The sequence below is a fragment of the Rutidosis leptorrhynchoides genome, chromosome 1 (assembly GCF_046630445.1).
Source record: "Rutidosis leptorrhynchoides isolate AG116_Rl617_1_P2 chromosome 1, CSIRO_AGI_Rlap_v1, whole genome shotgun sequence".
NCBI lineage: Eukaryota > Viridiplantae > Streptophyta > Magnoliopsida > Asterales > Asteraceae > Rutidosis > Rutidosis leptorrhynchoides.
Window position 1 is genome coordinate 499,875,140 of NC_092333.1, and position 25,326 is coordinate 499,900,465.

Here is a 25,326-nt window from a genome sequence, read left to right on the forward strand (position 1 = left end):
GTTTTGAAAGACTTCAAGACACTTATCAAAATACTTCTACTTAACAAAAATGCTTACAATTACACCCTCGTTCAGTTTCATCAACAATTCTACTCGTATGCACCCGTATTCGTACTCGTACAATACACAGCTTTTAGATGTATGTACTATTGGTATATACACTCCAATGATCAGCTCTTAGCAGCTCATGTGAGTCAACTAACACATGTGGGAACCATAATTTGGCAACTAGCATGAAATATCTCATAAAATTACAAAAATATGAGTAATCATTCATGACTTATTTACATGAAAACAAAATTACATATCCTTTATATCTAATCCATTCACCAATGACCAAAAACACCTACAAACACTTTCATTCTTCAATTTTCTTCATCTAATTGATCTCTCTCAAGTTCTATCTTCAAGTTCTAAGTGTTCTTCATAAATTCCAAAAGTTATAGTTTCATAAAATCAAGAATACTTCCAAGATTGCAAGTTTACTTCCAAGTTTTCTAAATCCATTCCAAGTAATCATCCAAGATCAAGAAACCTTTGTTACTTACAGTAGGTTATCTTTCTAATACAAGATAATAATCATATTCAAACTTTAATTCAATTTTTATAACTATAACAATCTTATTTCGAGTGGAAATCTTACTTGAAATTATTTTCGTATCATGATTCTGCTTCAAGAACTTTCAAGCCATCCAAGGATCCTTTGAAGCTAGATCTATTTTTCTAATTTCCAGTAGGTTTATCCAAGGAACTTGAGGTAGTAATGATGTTCATAACATCATTCGATTCATACATATAAAGCTATCTTATTCGAAGGTTTAAACTTGTAATCACTAGAACATAGTTTAGTTAATTCTAAACTTGTTCGCAAATAAAAGTTAATCCTTCTAACTTGACTTTTAAAATCAACTAAACACATGTTCTATATCTATATGATATGCTAACTTAATGATTTAAAACCTGGAAACACGAAAAACACCGTAAAATCAGATTTACGCCGTCGTAGTAACACCGCGGACTGTTTTGGGTTAGTTAATTAAAAACTATGATAAACTTTGATTTAAAAGTTGTTATTCTGGGAAAATGATTTTTATTATGAACATGAAACTATATCCAAAAATTATGGTTAAACTCAAAGTGGAAGTATGTTTTCTAAAATGGTCATCTAGACGTCGTTCTTTCGACTGAAATGACTACCTTTACAAAAACGACTTGTAACTTATTTTTCTGACTATAAACCTATACTTTTTATGTTTAGATTCATAAAATAGAGTTCAATATGAAACCATAGCAATTTGATTCACTCAAAACGGATTTAAAATGAAGAAGTTATGGGTAAAACAAGATTGGATAATTTTTCTCATTTTAGCTACGTGAAAATTGGTAACAAATCTATTCCAACCATAACTTAATCAACTTGTATTGTATATTATGTAATCTTGAGATACTATAGACACGTATACAATGTTTTGACCTATCATGTCGACACATCTATATATATTTCGGAACAACCATAGACACTCTATATGTGAATGTTGGAGTTAGCTATACAGGGTTGAGGTTGATTCCAAAATATATATAGTTTGAGTTGTGATCAATACTGAGATACGTATATACTGGGTCGTGAATTAATTCAAGATAATATTTATCGATTTATTTCTGTACATCTAACTGTGGACAACTAGTTGTAGGTTACTAACGAGGACAGCTGACTTAATAAACTTAAAACATCAAAATATATTAAAAGTGTTGTAAATATATTTTGAACATACTTTGATATATATGTATATATTGTTATAGGTTCGTGAATCAACCAGTGGCCATGTCTTACTTCCCGACGAAGTAAAAATCTGTGAAAGTGAGTTATAGTCCCACTTTTAAAATCTAATATTTTTGGGATGAGAATACATGCAGGTTTTATAAATGATTTACAAAATAGACACAAGTACGTGAAACTTCATTCTATGGTTGAATTATCGAAATCGAATATGCCCCTTTTTATTAAGACTGGTAATCTAAGAATTAGGGAACAGACACCCTAATTGACGCGAATCCTAAAGATAGATCTATTGGGCCTAACAAACCCCATCCAAAGTACCGGATGCTTTAGTACTTCGAAATTTATATCATATTCGAAGGGTGTCCCGGAATGATGGGGATATTCTTATATATGCATCTTGTTAATGTCGGTTACCAGGTGTTCACCATATGACTGATTTTTATCTCTATGTATGGGATGTGTATTGAAATATGAAATCTTGTGGTCTATTGTTACGATTTGATATATACAGGTTAAACCTATAACTCACCAACATTTTTGTTGACGTTTAAAGCATGTTTATTCTCAGGTGAATACTAAGAGCTTCCGATGTTGAATACTAAAATAAGGACAAGATTTGGAGTCCATGTTTGTATGATATTGTGTAAAAACTGCATTCAAGAAACTGATTTCGATGTAACATATTTGTATTGTAAACCATTATGTAATGGTCGTGTGTAAATAGGATATTTTAGATTATCATTATTTGATAATCTACGTAAAGCTTTTTAAACCTTTATTTATGAAATAAAGGTTATGGTTTGTTTTAAAAATGAGTGCAGTCTTTGAAAAACGTGTCATATAGAGGTCAAAACCTCGCAACGAAATCAATTAATATAGAACTGTTCTTATTGATTAAAAACGTTCCATATTAATTGATTTCGTTGTGAGGTTTTGACCTCTATATGAGACGTTTTTCAAAGACTGCATTCATTTTTAAAACAAACCATAACCTTTATTTCATAAATAAAGGTTTAAAAAACTTTACGTAGATTATCAAATAATGATAATCTAAAATATCCTGTTTACACACTACCATTACATAATGGTTTACAATACAAATATGTTACATCGAAATCAGTTTCTTGAATGCAGTTTTTACACAATATCATACAAACATGGACTCCAAATCTTGTCCTTATTTTAGTATGCAACAGCGGAAGCTCTTAATATTCACCTGAGAATAAACATGCTTTAAACGTCAACAAAAATGTTGGTGAGTTATAGGTTTAACCTATATATATTAAATCGTAACAATAGACCACAAGATTTTATATTTCAATACACATCCCATACATAGAGATAAAAATCATTCATATGGTGAACACCTGGTAACCAACATTAACAAGATGCATATATATAAGAATATCCCCATCATTCCGGGACACCCTTCGGATATGATATAAATTTCGAAGCACTAAAGCATCCGGTACTTTGGATGGGGTTTGTTAGGCCTAATAGATCTATCTTTAGGATTCGCGTCAATTAGGGTGTCTGTTCCCTAATTCTTAGATTACCAGACTTAATAAAAAGGGGCATATTCGATTTCAATAATTCAACCATAGAATGTAGTTTCACGTACTTGTGTCTATTTTGTAAATCATTTATAAAACTTGCATGTATTCTCATCCCAAAAATATTAGATTTTAAAAGTGGGACTATAACTCACTTTCACAGATTTTTACTTCGTCAGGAAGTAAGACTTGGCCACTGGTTGATTCACGAACCTATAACAATATATACATATATATCAAAGTATGTTCAAAATATATTTACAATACTTTTAATATATTTTGATGTTTTACGTTTATTAAGTCAGCTGTCCTCGTTAGTAACCTACAACTAGTTGTCCACAGTTAGATGTACAGAAATAAATCGATAAATATTATCTTGAATCAATCTACGACACAGTGTATACGTATCTCAGTATTGATCACAACTCAAACTATATATATTTTGGAATCAACCTCAACCCTGTATAGCTAACTCCAACATTCACATATAGAGTGTCTATGGTTGTTCCAAAATATATATAGATGTGTCGACATGATAGGTCAAAACATTGTATACGTGTCTATGGTATCTCAAGATTATATAATATACAATACAAGTTGATTAAGTTATGGTTGGAATAGATTTGTTACCAATTTTCACGTAGCTAAAATGAGAAAAATTATCCAATCTTGTTTTACCCATAACTTCTTCATTTTAAATCCGTTTTGAGTTAATCAAATTGCTATGGTTTCATATTGAACTCTATTTTATGAATCTAAATAGAAAAGTATAGGTTTATAGTCAGAAAACTAAGTTACAAGTCGTTTTTGTAAAGGTAGTCATTTCAGTCGAAAGAACGACGTCTAGATGACCATTTTAGAAAACATACTTCCACTTTGAGTTTAACCATAATTTTTGGATATAGTTTTATGTTCATAATAAAAATCATTTTCCCAGAATAACAACTTTTAAATCAAAGTTTATCATAGTTTTTAATTAACTAACCCAAAACAGCCCGCGGTGTTACTACGACGGCGTAAATCCGGTTTTACGGTGTTTTTTGTGTTTCCAGGTTTTAAATCATTAAGTTTGCATATCATATAGATATAGAACATGTATTTAGTTGATTTTAAAAGTAAAGTTAGAAGGATTAACTTTTATTTGCGAACAAGTTTAGAATTAACTAAACTATGTTCTAGTGATTACAGGTTTAAACCTTCGAATAAGATAGCTTTATATGTATGAATCGAATGATGTTATGAACATCATTACTACCTCAAGTTCCTTGGATAAACCTACTAGAAATGAGAAAAATAGATCTAGCTTCAAAGGATCCTTGGATGGCTTGAAAGTTCTTGAAGCAGAATCATGACACGAAAACAATTTCAAGTAAGATTTCCACTCGAAATAAGATTGTTATAGTTATAGAAATTGAATTAAAGTTTGAATATGATTATTACCTTGTATTAGAAAGATAACCTACTGTAAGTAACAAAGTTTTCTTAATCTTGGATGATTACTTGGAATGGATTTAGAAAACTTGGAAGCAAACTTGCAATCTTGGAAGTATTCTTGATTTTATGAAACTAGAACTTTTGGAATTTATGAAGAACACTTAGAACTTGAAGATAGAACTTGAGAGAGATCAATTAGATGAAGAAAATTGAAGAATGAAAGTGTTTGTAGGTGTTTTTGGTCGTTGGTGTATGGATTAGATATAAAGGATATGTAATTTTGTTTTCATGTAAATAAGTCATGAATGATTACTCATATTTTTGTAATTTTATGAGGTATTTCATGCTAGTTGCCAACGACCAAAAACACCTACAAACACTTTCATTCTTCAATTTTCTTCATCTAATTGATCTCTCTCAAGTTCTATCTTCAAGTTCTAAGTGTTCTTCATAAATTCCAAAAGTTCTAGTTTCATAAAATCAAGAATACTTCCAAGATTGCAAGTTTACTTCCAAGTTTTCTAAATCCATTCCAAGTAATCATCCAAGATCAAGAAACCTTTGTTACTTACAGTAGGTTATCTTTCTAATACAAGGTAATAATCATATTCAAAATTTAATTCAATTTCTATAACTATAACAATCTTATTTCGAGTGGAAATCTTACTTGAAATTGTTTTCGTGTCATGATTATGCTTTAAGAACTTTCAAGCCATCCAAGGATCCTTTGAAGCTAGATCTATTTTTATCATTTCCAGTAGGTTTATCCAAGGAACTTGAGGTAGTAATGATGTTCATAACATCATTTGATTCATACATATAAAGCTATCTTATTCGAAGGTTTAAACTTGTAATCACTATAACATAGTTTTGTTAATTCTAAACTTGTTCGCAAATAAAAGTTAATCCTTCTAACTTGACTTTTAAAATCAACTAAACACATGTTCTATATCTATATGATATGCTAACTTAATGATTTAAAACCTGGAAACACGAAAAACACCATAAAATCGGATTTACGCCGTCGTAGTAACACCGCAGGCTGTTTTGGGTTAGTTAATTAAAAACTATGATAAACTTTGATTTAAAACTTGTTATTCTGGGAAAATTATTTTTATTATGAACATGAAACTATATCCAAAAATTATGGTTAAACTCAAAGTGGAAGTATGTTTTCTAAAATGGTCATCTAGACGTCGTTCTTTCGACTGAAATGACTACCTTTACAAAAACGACTTGTAACTTATTTTTCCGACTATAAACCTATAATTTTTCTGTTTATATTCATAAAATAGAGTTCAATATGAAACCATAGCAATTTGATTCACTCAAAACGGATTTAAAATGAAGAAGTTATGGGTAAAACAAGATTGGATAATTTTTCTCATTTTAGCTACGTGAAAATTGGTAACAAATCTATTCCAATCATAACTTAATCAACTTGTATTGTATATTATGTAATCTTGAGATACCATAGACACGTATACAATGTTTCGACCTATCATGTCGACACATCTATATATATTTCGGAACAACCATAGACACTCTATATGTGAATGTTGGAGTTAGCTATACAGGGTTGGGGTTGATTCCAAAATATATATAGTTTGAGTTGTGATCAATACTGAGATACGTATACACTGGGTTGTGGATTAATTCAAGATAATATTTATCGATTTATTTCTGTACATCTAACTGTGGACAACTAGTTGTAGGTTACTAACGAGGACAGCTGACTTAATAAACTTAAAACATCAAAATATATTAAAAGTGTTGTAAATATATTTTTGAACATACTTTGATATATATGTATATATTGTTATAGGTTCGTGAATCAACCAGTGGCCAAGTCTTACTTCCCGACGAAGTAAAAATCTGTGAAAGTGAGTTATAGTCCCACTTTTAAAATCTAATATTTTTGGGATGAGAATACATGCAGGTTTTATAAATGATTTACAAAATAGACACAAGTACGTGAAACTACATTCTATGGTTGAATTATCGAAATCGAATATGCCCCTTTTTATTAAGTATGGTAATCTAAGAATTAGGGAACAGATACCCTAATTGACGCGAATCCTAAAGATATATCTATTGGGCCTAACAAACCCCATCCAAAGTACCGAATGCTTTAGTACTTCGAAATTTATATCATATCCGAAGGGTGTCCCGGAATGATGGGGATATTCTTATATATGCATCTTGTTAATGTCGATTACCAGGTGTTCACCATATGAATGATTTTTATCTCTATGTATGGGATGTGTATTGAAATATGAAATCTTGTGGTCTATTGTTACGATTTGATATATATAGGTTAAACCTATAACTCACCAACATTTTTGTTGACGTTTAAAGCATGTTTATTCTCAGGTGAATACTAAGAGCTTCCGCTGTTGCATACTAAAATAAGGACAAGATTTGGAGTCCATGTTTGTATGATATTGTGTAAAAACTGCATTCAAGAAACTGATTTCGATGTAACATATTTGTATTGTAAACCATTATGTAATGGTCGTGTGTAAACAGGATATTTTAGATTATCATTATTTGATAATCTACGTAAAGCTTTTTAAACCTTTATTTATGAAATAAAGGTTATGGTTTGTTTTAAAAATGAATGCAGTCTTTGAAAAACGTCTCATATAGAGGTCAAAACCTCGCAACGAAATTAATTAATATGGAACGTTTTTAATCAATAAGAACGGGACATTTCATAGACATCTTAAAGAATTGTGTGGTGTTATGAATTTGGTTCGACCAGGACACAGAAACGTGTAGGAATAGTCGAGATTTGGTGAAGATGGTAAATGGGGTGGGTTGTGGTTCGAACAATAAATAAAAAGGTGATCAAGAAATAGTAAACAAAATGTGTAGCAACAACAATGGTGTTCGAAGGATATATCAGTGAGTGTGTGTATGGTCTTCGACAAAAACAGTTAACAATGGGTTCGATTGATGGAGTTGTTTGTAAGGATGGTGAGTTGCAAAGGTGGTGCCGGTTGTGTGCTAGTATAGTGATGATGGTTGTTGTTAAGTTCTTGATGGATTGCTTTAATTAATGGTATGGTTTAATCAAGAAACGAAAGCAATACATATGGAAATATATACCGTATAACATAAGGAAATTGTAAAGATGTTGTTATGTCGATCATGAAACAGGAAATAGTGGGTGTTTGGGTTATCCATGAATGAAACAAGAAGAAGAAAAATGCAATGGGTTCTCCGATGGTTTAATGGTGGTGGACAGGGGTGGTTTACTTACGGTTAAATAGAAGCACAAGTAGCAACGAGACAGAAACGTAATTGTAGCAGTAACAATCGAAGTTGCAGGTTTTTGTGATGTATCTGATGATCGAACAAGAAGGTGGTTCCTGTGTTTTATTAAGGTTTTGATGATAGTGATGATCAATGGTGATTACAAAGATGATAGTTCTTTACTTGTTACAGCGGCAGTAACAGTATAAAGGTAAAACGTGGTAATTGCAGTGTCAGTTAATAGCTTGTAACGGCTTGATTGAAACAGAAAAATATAAATGCAGAAGTGGATACAAACCGTAGAACATGGTTGTAGCAGAACAGTAGCTCGATCACAGTGGTGGTGTGTGGTTGTTCATGACGTAACCAGACAAAGAAATAGAAGAAGTGTGAAATTGATATGATGAGAGAGAGAGAGAGAGAGGATAGATGGTGAACTAGTTGATCGAGCAAGTAAACATATATATAATACATATATATTAATAATGATAATATATGTCAAGTAAGTTAAAACAAATGTGCACAAAATACAGTAAACACAGTATTGCATAGTAAAAAGAATAGTAATCTCAAATAGAAAAGCAGCCACCAGTTTGTTTTAATCTACCGACAGTTTTCACGGACTGCTAGTATCGTACCCCGTTGATAATCAGTGACGGACAAAAGTACACAGAAAAATCCCATATTTTTAAATTAAATGTCTTTATTTATTTCAGTCATTATAGTATAAAATTCAATCATTAATTTATTAAATAAAAATTACATCAACTGTCCCTCTCAATTATGGATAAAATATAAAAAAATGTTAAAATTTAATAACTAGATCCTAAATACATTTTTAGTAAGCCTAAAATTTATAGAACTCATTTTCGGATCACCGTTTATTTTAAAATCATATAAGTTCGATTTAAACTTGCTTAATATCAATCGGCACATTAAACAAGTATTACAATCATTTAATATTTATTTTTAATATACTTTATTTATATATATTGATATATTTTAAATAATAATTATTATAATATCCTATTTTTATTTTATTAATTTTTGATAACAACAACATATAATACTTCAAATTATATTTTCAATTATTATTTATATATACATACACACATATCTATTTGTAATTTAATTATTCGTGAATCGTCGAGAGCAGTCGAAGGTCAATTGGATATATGAAACCTGAGACTCAACCTAACAGACTTTGCTTATCGAGTCAAAATATTATATTGTATCAAGAATTAGTCGAAATTTTCTGGGTCATCACAATAGTTCGTTAATTTAATGTTGAGATTTACAATTTGACGTATCTATAAATAACCACATACACTCGATCGGATACGATGGGTGGGATATTTATAAGTACTAATAATTGTTCATTTGACCGGACACGGGGATGGATTAATAGTCAATGGACTCATTAAAACAGGGGTGGATTACATACACGAAAAATTGGTGTAATTGTTAATAAAGTATTAAAACCTTGGATTACACACAGTCGATAACGTGGTGTAATCATTAACAATGTATTAAAACCTTATTACAGTTTAAGTCCCCAATTAGTTGAAATATTTGACTTCGGGTATAAGGGTAATTTGACGAGAACACTCGCACTTTATATTTATTACCGATGGACTATTATGGACAAAAACCAGATGAACGTATCAAATAATCCAGGACAAAGGACAATTAATGTAGTGACCCGAACTTTTCCATGTTTATATATATTTAATGAATTTGATATTTACATGATTAAGTGTTTCCAACATGTTAAGCAATCAAACTTGTTAAGACTTGATTAATTGAAATAGGTTTCATATAGACAATTGACCACCCAAGTTGATCGGTGATTCACGAACGTTAAAACTTGTAAGAACTATATGATGTCATATATATATATATATATATATATATATATATATATATATATATATATATATATATATATATATATATATATATATATATATATATATATATATAGTTAACATGATATTATGATAAGTAAACATATCATTAAGTATATTAACAATGAACTATATATGTAAAAACAAGACTACTAACTTAATGATTTCAAAACGAGGCATATATGTAACGATTATCGTTGTAACTGCATTTAATGTATATATATCATATTAAGATATATTAATACATCATGATATCATGATAATGTAATAATTTAACATCTCATTTGATATAATAAACAATAGGTTAACAACATTTAACAAGATCGTTAACCTAAAGGTTTCAAAACAACACTTACATGTAACGACTAACGATGACTTAACGACTCAGTTAAAATGTATATACATGTAGTGTTTTAATATGTATTTATACACTTTTGAAAGACTTCAAGACACTTATCAAAATACTTCTACTTAATAAAAATGCTTACAATTACATCCTCGTTCAGTTTCATCAACAATTCTACTCGTATGTACCCGTATTCGTACTCGTACAATACACAGCTTTTAGATGTATGTACTATTGGTATATACACTCCAATTGAAATGTCCCGTTCTTATTGATTAAAAACGTTCCATATTAATTGATTTCGTTGCGAGGTTTTGACCTCTATATGAGACGTTTTTCAAAGACTACATTCATTTTAAAACAAACCATAACCTTTATTTCATCAATAAAGGTTTAAAAAGCTTTACGTAGATTATCAAATAATGATAATCTAAAATATCCTGTTTACACACGACCATTACATAATGGTTTACAATACAAATATGTTACAACAAAATAAGTTTCTTGAATGCAGTTCTTACACAATATCATACAAGCATGGACTCCAAATCTCGTCCTTATTTAAGTATGCGACAGCGGAAGCTCTTAATAATCACCTGAGAATAAACATGCTTAAGACGTCAACAAAAATGTTGGTGAGTTATAGGTTTAACCTATATATATCAAATCATAATAATAGACCACAAGATTTCATATTTCAATACACATCCTGTAGTGACCCGAACTTTTCCATGTTTATATATATTAATTGAGATTGATATTTACATGATTAAATGTTTCCAACATGATTAAGCAATCAAACTTGTTAAGACTTGATTAATTGAAATATGTTTCATATAGACAATTGACCACCCAAGTTGACCGGTGATTCACGAACGTTAAAACTTATAAAAACTATACGATGACATATATATGGTTATATATATAGTTAAGATGTTTTCATTATAAGTATGTATCTCATTAGGTATTTTAACAATGAGTTATATACATAAAAATGAGACTATTAATTTAAGAAACTCGAAAACGATATATATAACGATTATCGTTATAACAACGTCTTACTAGGTACATATGAATCGTATTCAGATATTGATACACTTGGTTAATTATGTTAAATGATAAGTAAATATATTATTAAGTGTATTAACAATGAAATACATATGTAAAAATAAGGCTACTAACTTAATGATTTCGAAACGAGACATATATGTAACGATTATCGTTGTAACGACATTTAACTGTATATACATCATACTAAGATATATTATATATCATAATATCATGATAATATAATAATTTAACATCTCATTTGTTATAATAAACAATGGGTTAACAACATTCAACAAGATCGTTAACCTAAAGGTTTCAAAACAACATTTACATGTAACGACTAACGATGACTTAACAACTCAGTTAAAATGTATATACATGTAGTGTTTTAATATGTATTCATACACTTTTGAAAGACTTCAAGACACTTATCAAAATACTTCTACTTAACAAAAATTCTTACAATTACATCCTCGTTCAGTTTCATCAACAATTCTACTCGTATGCACCCGTATTCGTACTCATACAATACACAGCTTTTAGATGTATGTACTATTGGTATATACACTCTAATGATCAGCTCTTAGCAGCCCATGTGAGTCACCTAACACATGTGGGAACCATCATTTGGCAACTAGCATGAAATATCTCATAAAATTACAAAAATATGAGTAATCATTCATGACTTATTTACATGAAAACAAAATTACATATCCTTTATATCTAATCCATACACCAACGACCAAAAACACCTACAAACACTTTCATTCTTCAATTTTCTTCATCTAATTGATCTCTCTCAAGTTCTATCTTCAAGTTCTAAGTGTTCTTCATAAATTTCAAAAGTTCTAGTTTCATAAAATCAAGAATACTTTCAAGTTTGCTAGCTCACTTGAAATCTTTGTTTCTTACAGTAGGTTATCATTCTAATACAAGGTAATAATCATATTCAAACTTTGGTTCAATTTCTATAACTATAACAATCTTATTTCAAGTGATGATCTTACTTGAACTTGTTTTCGTGTCATGATTTTGCTTCAAGAACTTCGAGCCATCCAAGGATCCATTGAAGCTAGATCCATTTTTCTCTTTTCCAGTAGGTTTATCCAAGGAACTTAAGGTAGTAATGATGTTCATAACATCATTCAATTCATACATATAAAGCTATCTTATTCGAAGGTTTAAACTTGTAATCACTAGAACATAGTTTAGTTAATTCTAAACTTGTTCGCAAACAAAAGTTAATCCTTCTAACTTGACTTTTAAAATCAACTAAACACATGTTCTATATCTATATGATATGCTAACTTAATGATTTAAAACCTGAAAACACGAAAAATACCGTAAAACCGGATTTACGTCGTCGTAGTAACACCGCGGGCTGTTTTGGGTTAGTTAATTAAAAACTATGATAAACTTTGATTTAAAAGTTGTTATTCTGAGAAAATGATTTTTATTATGAACATGAAACTATATCCAAAAATTATGGTTAAACTCAAAGTGGAAGTATATTTTCTAAAATGGTCATCTAGACGTCGTTCTTTCGACTGAAATGACTACCTTTACAAAAACGACTTGTATCTTATTTTTTAGACAATAAACCTATACTTTTCTGTTTAGATTCATAAAATAGAGTTCAATATGAAACCATAGCAATTTGATTCACTCAAAACGGATTTAAAATGAAGAAGTTATGGGTAAAACAAGATTGGATAATTTTTCTCATTTTAGCTACGTGAAAATTGGTAACAAATCTATTCCAACCATAACTTAATCAACTTGTATTGTATATTATGTAATCTTGAGATACCATAGACACGTATACAATGTTTCGACCTACCATGTCGACACATCTATATATATTTCGGAACAACCATAGACACTCTATATGTGAATGTTGGAGTTAGCTATACAGGGTTGAGGTTGATTCCAAAATATATATAGTTTGAGTTGTGATCAATACTGAGATACGTATAACTGGGTCGTGGATTGATTCAAGATAATATTTATCGATTTATTTCTGTACATCTAACTGTGGACAACTAGTTGTAGGTTACTAACGAGGACTGCTGACTTAATAAACTTAAAACATCAAAATATATTAAAAGTGTTGTAAATATATTTTAAACATACTTTGATATATATGTATATATTGTTATAGGTTCGTGAATCAACCAGTGGCCAAGTCTTACTTCCCGACGAAGTAAAAATCTGTGAAAGTGAGTTATAGTCCCACTTTTAAAATCTAATATTTTTGGGATGAGAATACATGCAGGTTTTATAAATGATTTACAAAATAGACACAAGTACGTGAAACTACATTCTATGGTTGAATTATCGAAATCGAATATGCCCCTTTTTATTAAGTCTGGTAATCTAAGAATTAGGGAACAGACACCCTAATTGACGCGAATCCTAAAGATAGATCTATCGGGCCCAACAAGCCCCATCCAAAGTACCGGATGCTTTAGTACTTCGAAATTTATATCATATTCGAAGGGTATCCCGGAATGATGGGGATATTCTTATATATGCATCTTGTTAATGTCGGTTACCAGGTGTTCACCATATGAATGATTTTTATCTCTATGTATGGGATGTGTATTGAAATATGAAATCTTGTGGTCTATTATTATGATTTGATATATATAGGTTAAACCTATAACTCGCCAACATTTTTGTTGACGTTTTAAGCATGTTTATTCTCAGGTGATTATTAAGAGCTTCCGCTGTCGCATACTTAAATAAGGACGAGATTTGGAGTCCATGCTTGTATGATATTGTGTAAAAACTGCATTCAAGAAACTTATTTTGTTGTAACATATTTGTATTGTAAACCATTATGTAATGGTCGTGTGTAAACAGGATATTTTAGATTATCATTATTTGATAATCTACGTAAAGCTTTTTAAAACCTTTATCTATGAAATAAAGGTTATGGTTTGTTTTAAAAATGAATGCAGTCTTTGAAAAATGTCTCATATAGAGGTCAAAACCTCGCAACGAAATCAATTAATATGGAACGTTTTTAATCAATAAGAACGGGACATTTCACATCCCATACATAGAGATAAAAATCATTCATATGGTGAACACCTGGTAACTGACATTAACAAGATGCATATATAAGAATATCCCCATCATTCCGGGACACCCTTCGGATATGATATAAATTTCGAAGTACTAAAGCATCCGGTACTTTGGATAGGGTTTGTTAGGCCCAATAGATCTATCTTTAGGATTCGCGTCAATTAGGGTGTCTGTTCCCTAATTCTTAGATTACCAGACTTAATAAAAAGGGGCATATTCGATTTCGATAATTCAACCATAGAATGTAGTTTCACGTACTTGTGTCTATTTGTAAATCATTTATAAAACCTGCATGTATTCTCATCCCAAAAATATTAGATTTTAAAAGTGGGACTATAACTCACTTTCACAGATTTTTACTTCGTTGGGAAGTAAGACTTGGCCACTGGTTGATTCACGAACCTATAACAATATATACATATATATCAAAGTATGTTCAAAATATATTTACAACACTTTTAATATATTTTGATGTTTTAAGTTTATTAAGTCAGCTGTCCTCGTTAGTAACCTACAACTAGTTGTCCACAGTTAGATGTACAGAAATAAATTGATAAATATTATCTTGAATCAATCCACGACCCAGTGTATACGTATCTCAGTATTGATCACAACTCAAACTATATATATTTTGGAATCAACCTCAACCCTGTATAGTTAACTCCAACATTCACATATAGAGTGTCTATGGTTGTAATTAGCTTTGCAGTTCTTTCATCTCGCTGGGTGCGAGTCTGTAAGGAGCACGAGCTATTGGTGCAGCTCCTGGTACAAGATCTATTTGAAATTCAATGGATCGATGTGGGGGTAATCCCGGTAATTCTTTCGAAAATACATCAGGAAATTATTTTGCAATGGGAACATCATTGATGCTCTTTTCTTCAGTTTGTACTTTCTCGACGTGTGCTAGAACAGCATAGCAACCTTTTCTTATTAGTTTTTGTGCCTTCAAATTACTAATAAGATGTAGCTTCGTGTTGCCCTTTTCTCCGTACACCATTAAGGGTTTTCCTTTTTCTCGTATAATGCGAATTGCATTTTTGTAACAAACGATCTCTACTTTCACTTCTTTCAACCAGTCCATACCGATTATCACATCAAAACTCCCTAACTCTACTGGTATCAAATCAATCTTAAATGTTTCGCTAACCAGTTTAATTTCTCGATTCCGACATATATTATCTGCTGAAATTAATTTACCATTTGCTAATTCGAGTAAAAATTTACTATCCAAATGCGTCAATGGATAACTTAATTTAGCACAAAAATCTCTACTCATATAGCTTCGATCCGCACCCGAATCAAATAAAACGTAAGCAGATTTATTATCAATAAGAAACGTACCCGTAACAAGCTCCGGGTCTTCCTGTGCCTCTGCCGCATTAATATTGAAAACTCTTCCGCGGCCTTGTCCATTCGTGTTCTCCTGGTTCGGGCAATTTCTAATAATGTGGCCCGGTTTTCCACATTTATAACAAACTACATTGGCATAACTTGCTCCGACACTACTTGCTCCGCCATTACTCGTTCCGACACCATTTGTTCCTTTCGTTCTATTAACCCCTGGTCCGTAGACCTCACACTTCGCTGCGCTATGACCATTTCTTTTACACTTGTTGCAAAATTTGGTGCAGAACCCCGAGTGATACTTTTCGCACCTTTGGCATAGCTGCTTCTGATTGTTGTTGTTGTTGTTGTTGCGGTTATTATTGTTGTTGGGATGATTGTTGTAGTTGCTGTTGTTGTTGTTGTTGTTGTTGTTGTTGTTGTTGGAACGTTTGTTGTAGTTGCGATTGATGTTGCGATTGTTGGGATAATTGTTGCGATTATTGTTGTAATTGTTGTTGTTGTTGTTGTATTGGTGATTCTTATCACCGTTTTCCTCCCACTTTCTTTTGACTTGCTTCACATTGGCCTCTTCAGCAATCTGTTCTTTAATTCTTTCTTCAATCTGGTTCACTCGTTTGTGAGCCATTCTACATGCCTGTTGTATGGAGGCGGGCTCGTGTGAACTTATATCTTCTTGGATTCTTTCTGGTTATCCTTTCACAAACGCGTCGATCTTCTCTTCCTCATCTTCGAATGCTCCCGGACACAATAGGCACAATTCTGTGAATCGTCTTTCGTACGTGGTAATATCAAATCCTTGGGTTCGTAACCCTCTAAGTTCTGTCTTGAGCTTATTGACCTCGGTTCTGGGACGGTACTTCTCGTTCATCAAGTGTTTGAATGCTGACCACGGTAGTGCGTACGCGTCGTCTTGTCCCACTTGCTCTAGATAGGTATTCCACCATGTTAACGCAGAACCTGTGAAGGTATGCGTAGCGTACTTCACTTTGTCCTCTTCAGTACACTTACTTATGGCAAACACCGATTCGACCTTCTCGGTCCACCGTTTCAATCCGATCGGTCCTTCGGTTCCATCAAATTCCAAAGGTTTGCAGGCAGTGAATTCTTTGTAGGTGCATCCTACACGATTTCCTGTACTGCTGGATCCAAGGTTATTGTTGGTATGTAGCGCAGCCTGTACTGCGGCTATGTTTGAAGCTAGAAAAGTACGGAATTCCTCTTCATTCATATTCACGGTGTGTCGAGTAGTCGGTGCCATTTCCTTCAAAATAGTCAAATGGAACAAGTTAATCATACAGAATATTAAGAGTAGTTAATAGTATTTCGTAGCATAATATGAACTCATTTATAAAAGCTTTTTCTTCATATTAGCGTTTTATAAGTTTAAATTCGGGTAGTACCTACCCGTTAAGTTCATACTTAGTAGCTAATATACAATTCAACTACTACAATTCTATATGAAAAACTGATTATAATAATATTTCGCGTTCAAACTTTTATACAATATTTTACAAACTTACAATACTGCTTATTTTACATATAGCATGAAATATAGCACACAATAAATTTGATACAAGATGGTTGTGAAGATAATTCTAGCTAGTACACCAGTCGTTCAGCAAAGGCAATAAAGACACGTAATTCATACGTCCAGAAACAAGTCATGCATTCTGGTTTTACTAGGATTACTTCCCATCCTTGGTCTTGTGGAACATAACCGTTATGGCCATTGATAAGACAGCGTGTTGTAACGTCGTCAAAGGGACGAGGGTTACGTAATGTCCAACAGTCCCGTAACAATCTAAAAACCTCATTTCTTACCCCAATTACCGACTCTGTCACTTGTGGGAACGTTTTGTTTAATAGTTGTAGCCCGATGTTCTTGTTCTCACTTTGGTGAGAAGCGAACATTACTAATCTGTAAGCATAACATGCTTCTTTATGTTGCATGTTAGCCGCTTTTTCTAAATCACGAAGTCCAATATTCGGATATATTGAGTCAAAATAATTTCTTAACCCATTGCGTAAAATAGCATTTGGGTTCCCCGCAATATATGCGTCAAAGTAAACACATCGTAACTTATGGATTTCCCAATGTGATATCCCCCATCTTTCGAACGAAAGCCTTTTATAAACCAAGGCATTCTTGGAACGTTCTTCGAATGTCTTACAAGCTGATCTCGCCTTAAATAGTTGTGCCGAAGAATTCTGACCGACTCTAGACAAGATTTCATCAATCATGTCTCCGGGTAGGTCTCTTAAAATATTGGGTTGTCTATCCATTTTGTGTTTTTATACTGTAAAATAGACAAGAGTTAGATTCATAAAAAAAATACTTATTAATACAAGCAATTTTTACATATATCATAAAGCATAAGCACACTATATTACATATATTACACCACATGAATACAACTATCTTATTCCGACTCGCTTGTTTCTTCTTCTTCGGTTTTGGATCGTTTTGCCAAGTTTCTAGGGATATATGATGTTCCCCTAATACGAGCCGTCGTTTTCCACATTGGTTTAGAAAAACCTGGTGGTTTAGAGGTTCCCGGGTCATTGCTACAACTTAAGGACTTCGGGGGTTGACGATACATATAAAGTTCATCGGGGTTGGAATTAGATTTCTCTATTTTTATGCCCTTTCCCTTATTATTTTCTTTTGCCTTTTTAAATTCAGTTGTGGTAATTTCTATAACATCATCGGAATTCTCGTCGGAATCCGATTCATCGGAGAATTGGTAATCCTCCCAATATTTTGCTTCCTTGGCGGAAACACCATTGACCATAATTAACCTTGGTCGGTTGGTTGAGGATTTTCTTTTACTTAACCGTTTTATTATTTCCCCCACCGGTTCTATTTCTTCATCCGGTTCCGATTCTTCTTCCGGTTCCGATTCTTCTTCCGGTTCCGACTCTTCTTCCGGTTCTGACTCGGGAACTTGTGAATCAGTCCACGAATCATTCTAATTTACATTTGACTCTTCATTATTATTAGGTGAGTCAATGGGACTTGTTCTAGAGGTAGACATCTATCACATAATATCAAACGCATTAAGAGATTAATATATCACATAATATTCACATGTTAAAAATAAATAGTTTCCAACAAAATTTGTTAAGCAATCATTTTTCAAGTAAACACGGTCGAAGTCCAGACACACTAATGCATCCTAACAAACTCGATAAGACACACTAATGCAAAATTCTGGTTCTCTAAGACCAACGCTCGGATACCAACTGAAATGTCCCGTTCTTATTGATTAAAAACGTTCCATATTAATTGATTTCGTTGCGAGGTTTTGACCTCTATATGAGACGTTTTTCAAAGACTGCATTCATTTTAAAACAAACCATAACCTTTATTTCATCAATAAAGGTTTAAAAAGCTTTACGTAGATTATCAAATAATGATAATCTAAAATATCCTGTTTACACACGACCATTACATAATGATTTACAATACAAATATGTTACAACAAAATAAGTTTCTTGAATGCAGTTTTTACACAATATCATACAAGCATGGACTCCAAATCTCGTCTTTATTTAAGTATGCGACAGCGGAAGCTCTTAATAATCACCTGAGAATAAACATGCTTAAAACGTCAACAAAAATGTTGGTGAGTTATAGGTTTAACCTATATATATCAAATCATAATAATAGACCACAAGATTTCATATTTCAATACACATCCCATACATAGAGATAAAAATCATTCATATGGTGAACACCTGGTAACCGACATTAACAAGATGCATATATAAGAATATCCCCATCATTCCGGGACACCCTTCGGATATGATATAAATTTCGAAGTACTAAAGCATCCGGTACTTTGGATGGGGTTTGTTAGGCCCAATAGATCTATCTTTAGGATTCGCGTCAATTAGGGTGTCTGTTCCCTAATTCTTAGATTACCAGACTTAATAAAAAGGGGCATATTCGATTTCGATAATTCAACCATAGAATGTAGTTTCACGTACTTGTGTCTATTTTGTAAATCATTTATAAAACCTGCATGTATTCTCATCCCAAAAATATTAGATTTTAAAAGTGGGACTATAACTCACTTTCACAGATTTTTACTTCGTTGGGAAGTAAGACTTGGCCACTGGTTGATTCACGAACCTATAACAATATATACATATATATCAAAGTATGTTCAAAATATATTTACAACACTTTTAATATATTTTGATGTTTTAAGTTTATTAAGTCAGCTGTCCTCGTTAGTAACCTACAACTAGTTGTCCACAGTTAGATGTACAGAAATAAATCGATAAATATTATCTTGAATCAATCCACGACCCAGTGTATACGTATCTCAGTATTGATCACAACTCAAACTATATATATTTTAGAATCAACCTCAACCCTGTATAGCTAACTCCAACATTCACATATAGAGTGTCTATGGTTGTTCCGAAATATATATAGATGTGTCGACATTGAAATGTCCCGTTCTTATTGATTAAAAACGTTCCATATTAATTGATTTCGTTGCGAGGTTTTGACCTCTATATGAGACGTTTTTCAAAGACTGCATTCATTTTTAAAACAAACCATAACCTTTATTTCATAAATAAAGGTTTAAAAAGCCTTACGTAGATTATCAAATAATGATAATCTAAAATATCCTATTTACACACGACCATTACATAATGGTTTACAATACAAATATGTTACATCGAAATCAGTTTTTTGAATGCAGTTTTTACACAATATCATACAAACATGGACTCCAAATCTTGTCCTTATTTTAGTATGCAACAGCGAAAGCTCTTAATATTCACCTGAGAATAAACATGCTTTAAACGTCAACAAAAATGTTGGTGAGTTATAGGTTTAACCTATATATATCAAATCGTAACAATAGACCACAAGATTTCATATTTCAATACACATCCCATACATAGAGATAAAAATCATTCATATGGTGAACACCTGGTAACCGACATTAACAAGATGCATATATAAGAATATCCCCATCATTCCGGGACACCCTTCGGATATGATATAAATTTCGAAGTACTAAAGCATCCGGTACTTTGGATGGGGCTTGTTGGGCCCGATAGATCTATCTTTAGGATTCGCGTCAATTAGGGTGTCTGTTCCCTAATTCTTAGATTACCAGACTTAATATAAAGGGGCATATTCGATTTCGATAATTCAACCATAGAATGTAGTTTCACGTACTTGTGTCTATTTTGTAAATCATTTATAAAACCTGCATGTATTCTCATCCCAAAAATATTAGATTTTAAAAGTGGGACTATAACTCACTTTCACAGATTTTTACTTCGTCGGGAAGTAAGACTTGGCCACTGGTTGATTCACGAACCTATAACAATATATACATATATATCAAAGTATGTTCAAAATATATTTACAACACTTTTAATATATTTTGATGTTTTAAGTTTATTAAGTCCGCTGTCCTCGTTAGTAACCTACAACTAGTTGTCCACAATTAGATGTACAGAAATAAATCGATAAATATTATCTTGAATCAATCCACGACCCAGTGTATACGTATCTCAGTATTGATCATAACTCAAACTATATATATTTTGGAATCAACCTCAACCCTGTATAGCTAACTCCAACATTCACATATAGAGTGTCTATGGTTGTTCCGAAATATATATAGATGTGTCGACATGATAGGTCTCAACATTGTATACGTGTCTATGGTATCTCAAGATTACATAATATACAATACAAGTTGATTAAGTTATGGTTGGAATAGACTTGTTACCAATTTTCACGTAGCTAAAATGAGAAAAATTATCCAATCTTGTTTTACCCATAACTTCTTCATTTTAAATCCGTTTTGAGTGAATCCAATTGCTATGGTTTCATATTGAACTCTATTTTATGAATCTAAACAGAAAAAGTATAGGTTTATAGTCAGAAAAATAAGTTACAAGTCGTTTTTGTAAAGGTAGTCATTTCAGTCGAAAGAACGACGTCTAGATGACCATTTTAGAAAACATACTTCCACTTTGAGTTTAACCATAATTTTTGGATATAGTTTCATGTTCATAATAAAAATCATCTTCTCAGAATAACAACTTTTAAATCAAAGTTTATCATAGTTTTTAATTAACTAACCCAAAACAGCCCGCGGTGTTACTACGACGGCGTAAATCCGGTTTTACGGTGTTTTTCGTGTTTCCAGGTTTTAAATCATTAAGTTAGCATATCATATAGATATAGAACATGTGTTTAGTTGATTTTAAAAGTCAAGTTAGAAGGATTAACTTTTGTTTGCGAACAAGTTTAGAATTAACTAAACTATGTTCTAGTGATTACAAGTTTAAACCTTCGAATAAGATAGCTTTATATGTATGAATCGAATGATGTTATGAACATCATTACTACCTTAAGTTCCTTGGATAAACCTACTGGAAAAGAGAAAAATGGATCTAGCTTCAACGGATCCTTGGATGGCTCGAAGTTCTTGAAGCAGAATCATGACACGAAAACAAGTTCAAGTAAGATTATCACTTGAAATAAGATTGTTATAGTTATAGAAATTGAACCAAAGTTTGAATATGATTATTACCTTGTATTAGAATGATAACCTACTGTAAGAAACAAAGATTTCTTGAGGTTGGATGATCACCTTACAAGATTGGAAGTGAGCTAGCAAACTTGAAAGTATTCTTGATTTTATGTAACTAGAACTTGTAAAATATATGAAGAATACTTAGAACTTGAAGATAGAACTTGAGAGAGATAAATTAGATGAAGAAAATTGAAGAATGAAAGTGTTTGTAGGTGTTTTTGGTCGTTGGTGTATGGATTAGATATAAAGGATATGTAATTTTGTTTTCATGTAAATAAGTCATGAATGATTACTCATATTTTTGTAATTTTATGAGATATTTCATGCTAGTTGCCAAATGATGGTTCCCACATGTGTTAGGTGACTCACATGGGCTGCTAAGAGCTGATCATTGGAGTGTATATACCAATAGTACATACATCTAAAAGCTGTGTATTGTACGAGTACGAATACGGGTGCATACGAGTAAAATTGTTGATGAAACTGAACGAGGTTGTAATTGTAAGCATTTTTGTTAAGTAGAAGTATTTTGATAAGTGTCTTGAAGTCTTTCAAAAGTGTATGAATACATATTAAAACACTACATGTATATACATTTTAACTGAGTCGTTAAGTCATCGTTAGTCGTTACATGTAAATGTTGTTTTGAAACCTTTAGGTTAACGATCTTGTTGAATATTGTTAACCCATTGTTTATTATAACAAATGAGATGTTAAATTATTATATTATCATGATATTATGATATATAATATATCTTAGTATGATGTATATACAGTTAAATGTCGTTACAACGATAATCGTTACATATATGTCTCGTTTCGAAATCATTAAGTTAGTAGTATTATTTTTACATATGTATTTCATTGTTAATACACTTAATAATATATTTACTTATCATTTAACATAATTAACCAAGTGTATCAATATCTTAATATGATTCATATGTACCTAGTAAGACGTTGTTATAACGATAATCGTTATATATATCGTTTTCGAGTTTCTTAAATTAATAGTCTCATTTTTATGTATATAACTCATTGTTAAAATACCTAATGAGATACATACTTATAATAAAAACATGTTAACTATATATATAACCATATATATGTCATTGTATAGTTTTTACAAGTTTTAACGTTCGTGAATCACCGGTCAACTTGGGTGGTCAATTGTCTATATGAAACATATTTCAATTAATCAAGTCTTAACAAGTTTGATTGCTTAACATGTTGGAAACATTTAATCATGTAAATATCAATCTCAATTAATATATATAAACATGGAAAAGTTCGGGTCACTACAGTACCCACCCGTTAAATAAATTTCGTCCCGAAATTTTAAGCTGTTGAAGGTGTTGACGAATATTCTGGAAATAGATGCGGGTATTTCTTCTTCATCTGATCTTCACGCTCCCAGGTGAACTCGGGTCCTCTACGAGCATTCCATCGAACCTTAACAATTGGTATCTTTTTTTTCTTAAGTCTTTTAACCTCACGATCCATTATTTCGACGGGTTCTTCGATGAATTGAAGTTTTTCGTTGATTTGGATTTCATCTAACGGAATAGTGAGATCTTCTTTAGCAAAACATTTCTTAAAATTCGAGACGTGGAAAGTGTTATGTACAGCCGCGAGTTGTTGAGGTAACTCAAGTCGGTAAGCTACTGGTCCGACACGATCAATAATCTTGAATGGTCCAATATACCTTGGATTTAATTTCCCTCGTTTACCAAATCGAACAACGCCTTTCCAAGGTGCAACTTTAAGCATGACCATCTCTCCAATTTCAAATTCTATATCTTTTCTTTTAATGTCAGCGTAGCTCTTTTGTTAACTTTGGGCGGTTTTCAACCGTTGTTGAATTTGGATGATCTTCTCGGTAGTTTCTTGTATAATCTCCGGGCCCGTAATCTGTCTATCCCCCACTTCACTCCAACAAATCGAAGACCTGCACTTTCTACCATAAAGTGCTTCAAATGGCACCATCTCAATGCTTGAATGGTAGCTGTTGTTGTAGGAAAATTCTGCTAACGGTAGATGTCGATCCCAACTGTTTCTGAAATCAATAACACATGCTCGTAGCATGTCTTCAAGCGTTTGTATCGTCCTTTCGCTCTGCCCATCAGTTTGTGGATGATAGGCAGTACTCATGTCTAGACGAGTTCCTAATGCTTGCTGTAATGTCTGCCAGAATCTTGAAATAAATCTGCCATCCCTATCAGAGATAATAGAGATTGGTATTCCATGTCTGGAGACGACTTCCGTCAAATACAGTCGTGCTAATTTCTCCATCTTGTCATCTTCTCTTATTGGCAGGAAGTGTGCTGATTTGGTGAGACGATCAACTATTACCCAAATAGTATCAAAACCACTTGCAGTCCTTGGCAATTTAGTGATGAAATCCATGGTAATGTTTTCCCATTTCCATTCCGGGATTTCGGGTTGTTGAAGTAGACCTGATGGTTTCTGATGCTCAGCTTTGACCTTAGAACACGTCAAACATTCTCCTACATATTTAGCAACATCGGCTTTCATACCCGGCCACCAAAAATGTTTCTTGAGATCCTTGTACATCTTCCCCGTTCCAGGATGTATTGAGTATCTGGTTTTATGAGCTTCTCTAAGTACCATTTCTCTCATATCTCCAAATTTTGGTACCCAAATCCTTTCAGCCCTATACCGGGTTCCGTCTTCCTGAATATTAAGATGCTTCTCCGATCTTTTGGGTATTTCATCCTTTAAATTTCCCTCTTTTAAAACTCCTTGTTGCGCCTCCTTTATTTGAGTAGTAAGGTTATTATGAATCATTATATTCATAGATTTTACTCGAATGGGTTCTCTGTCCTTCCTGCTCAAGGCATCGGCTACCACATTTGCCTTCCCCGGGTGGTAACGAATCTCAAAGTCGTAATCATTCAACAATTCAATCGACCTACGCTGCCTCATATTCAGTTATTTCTGATTAAATATGTGTTGAAGA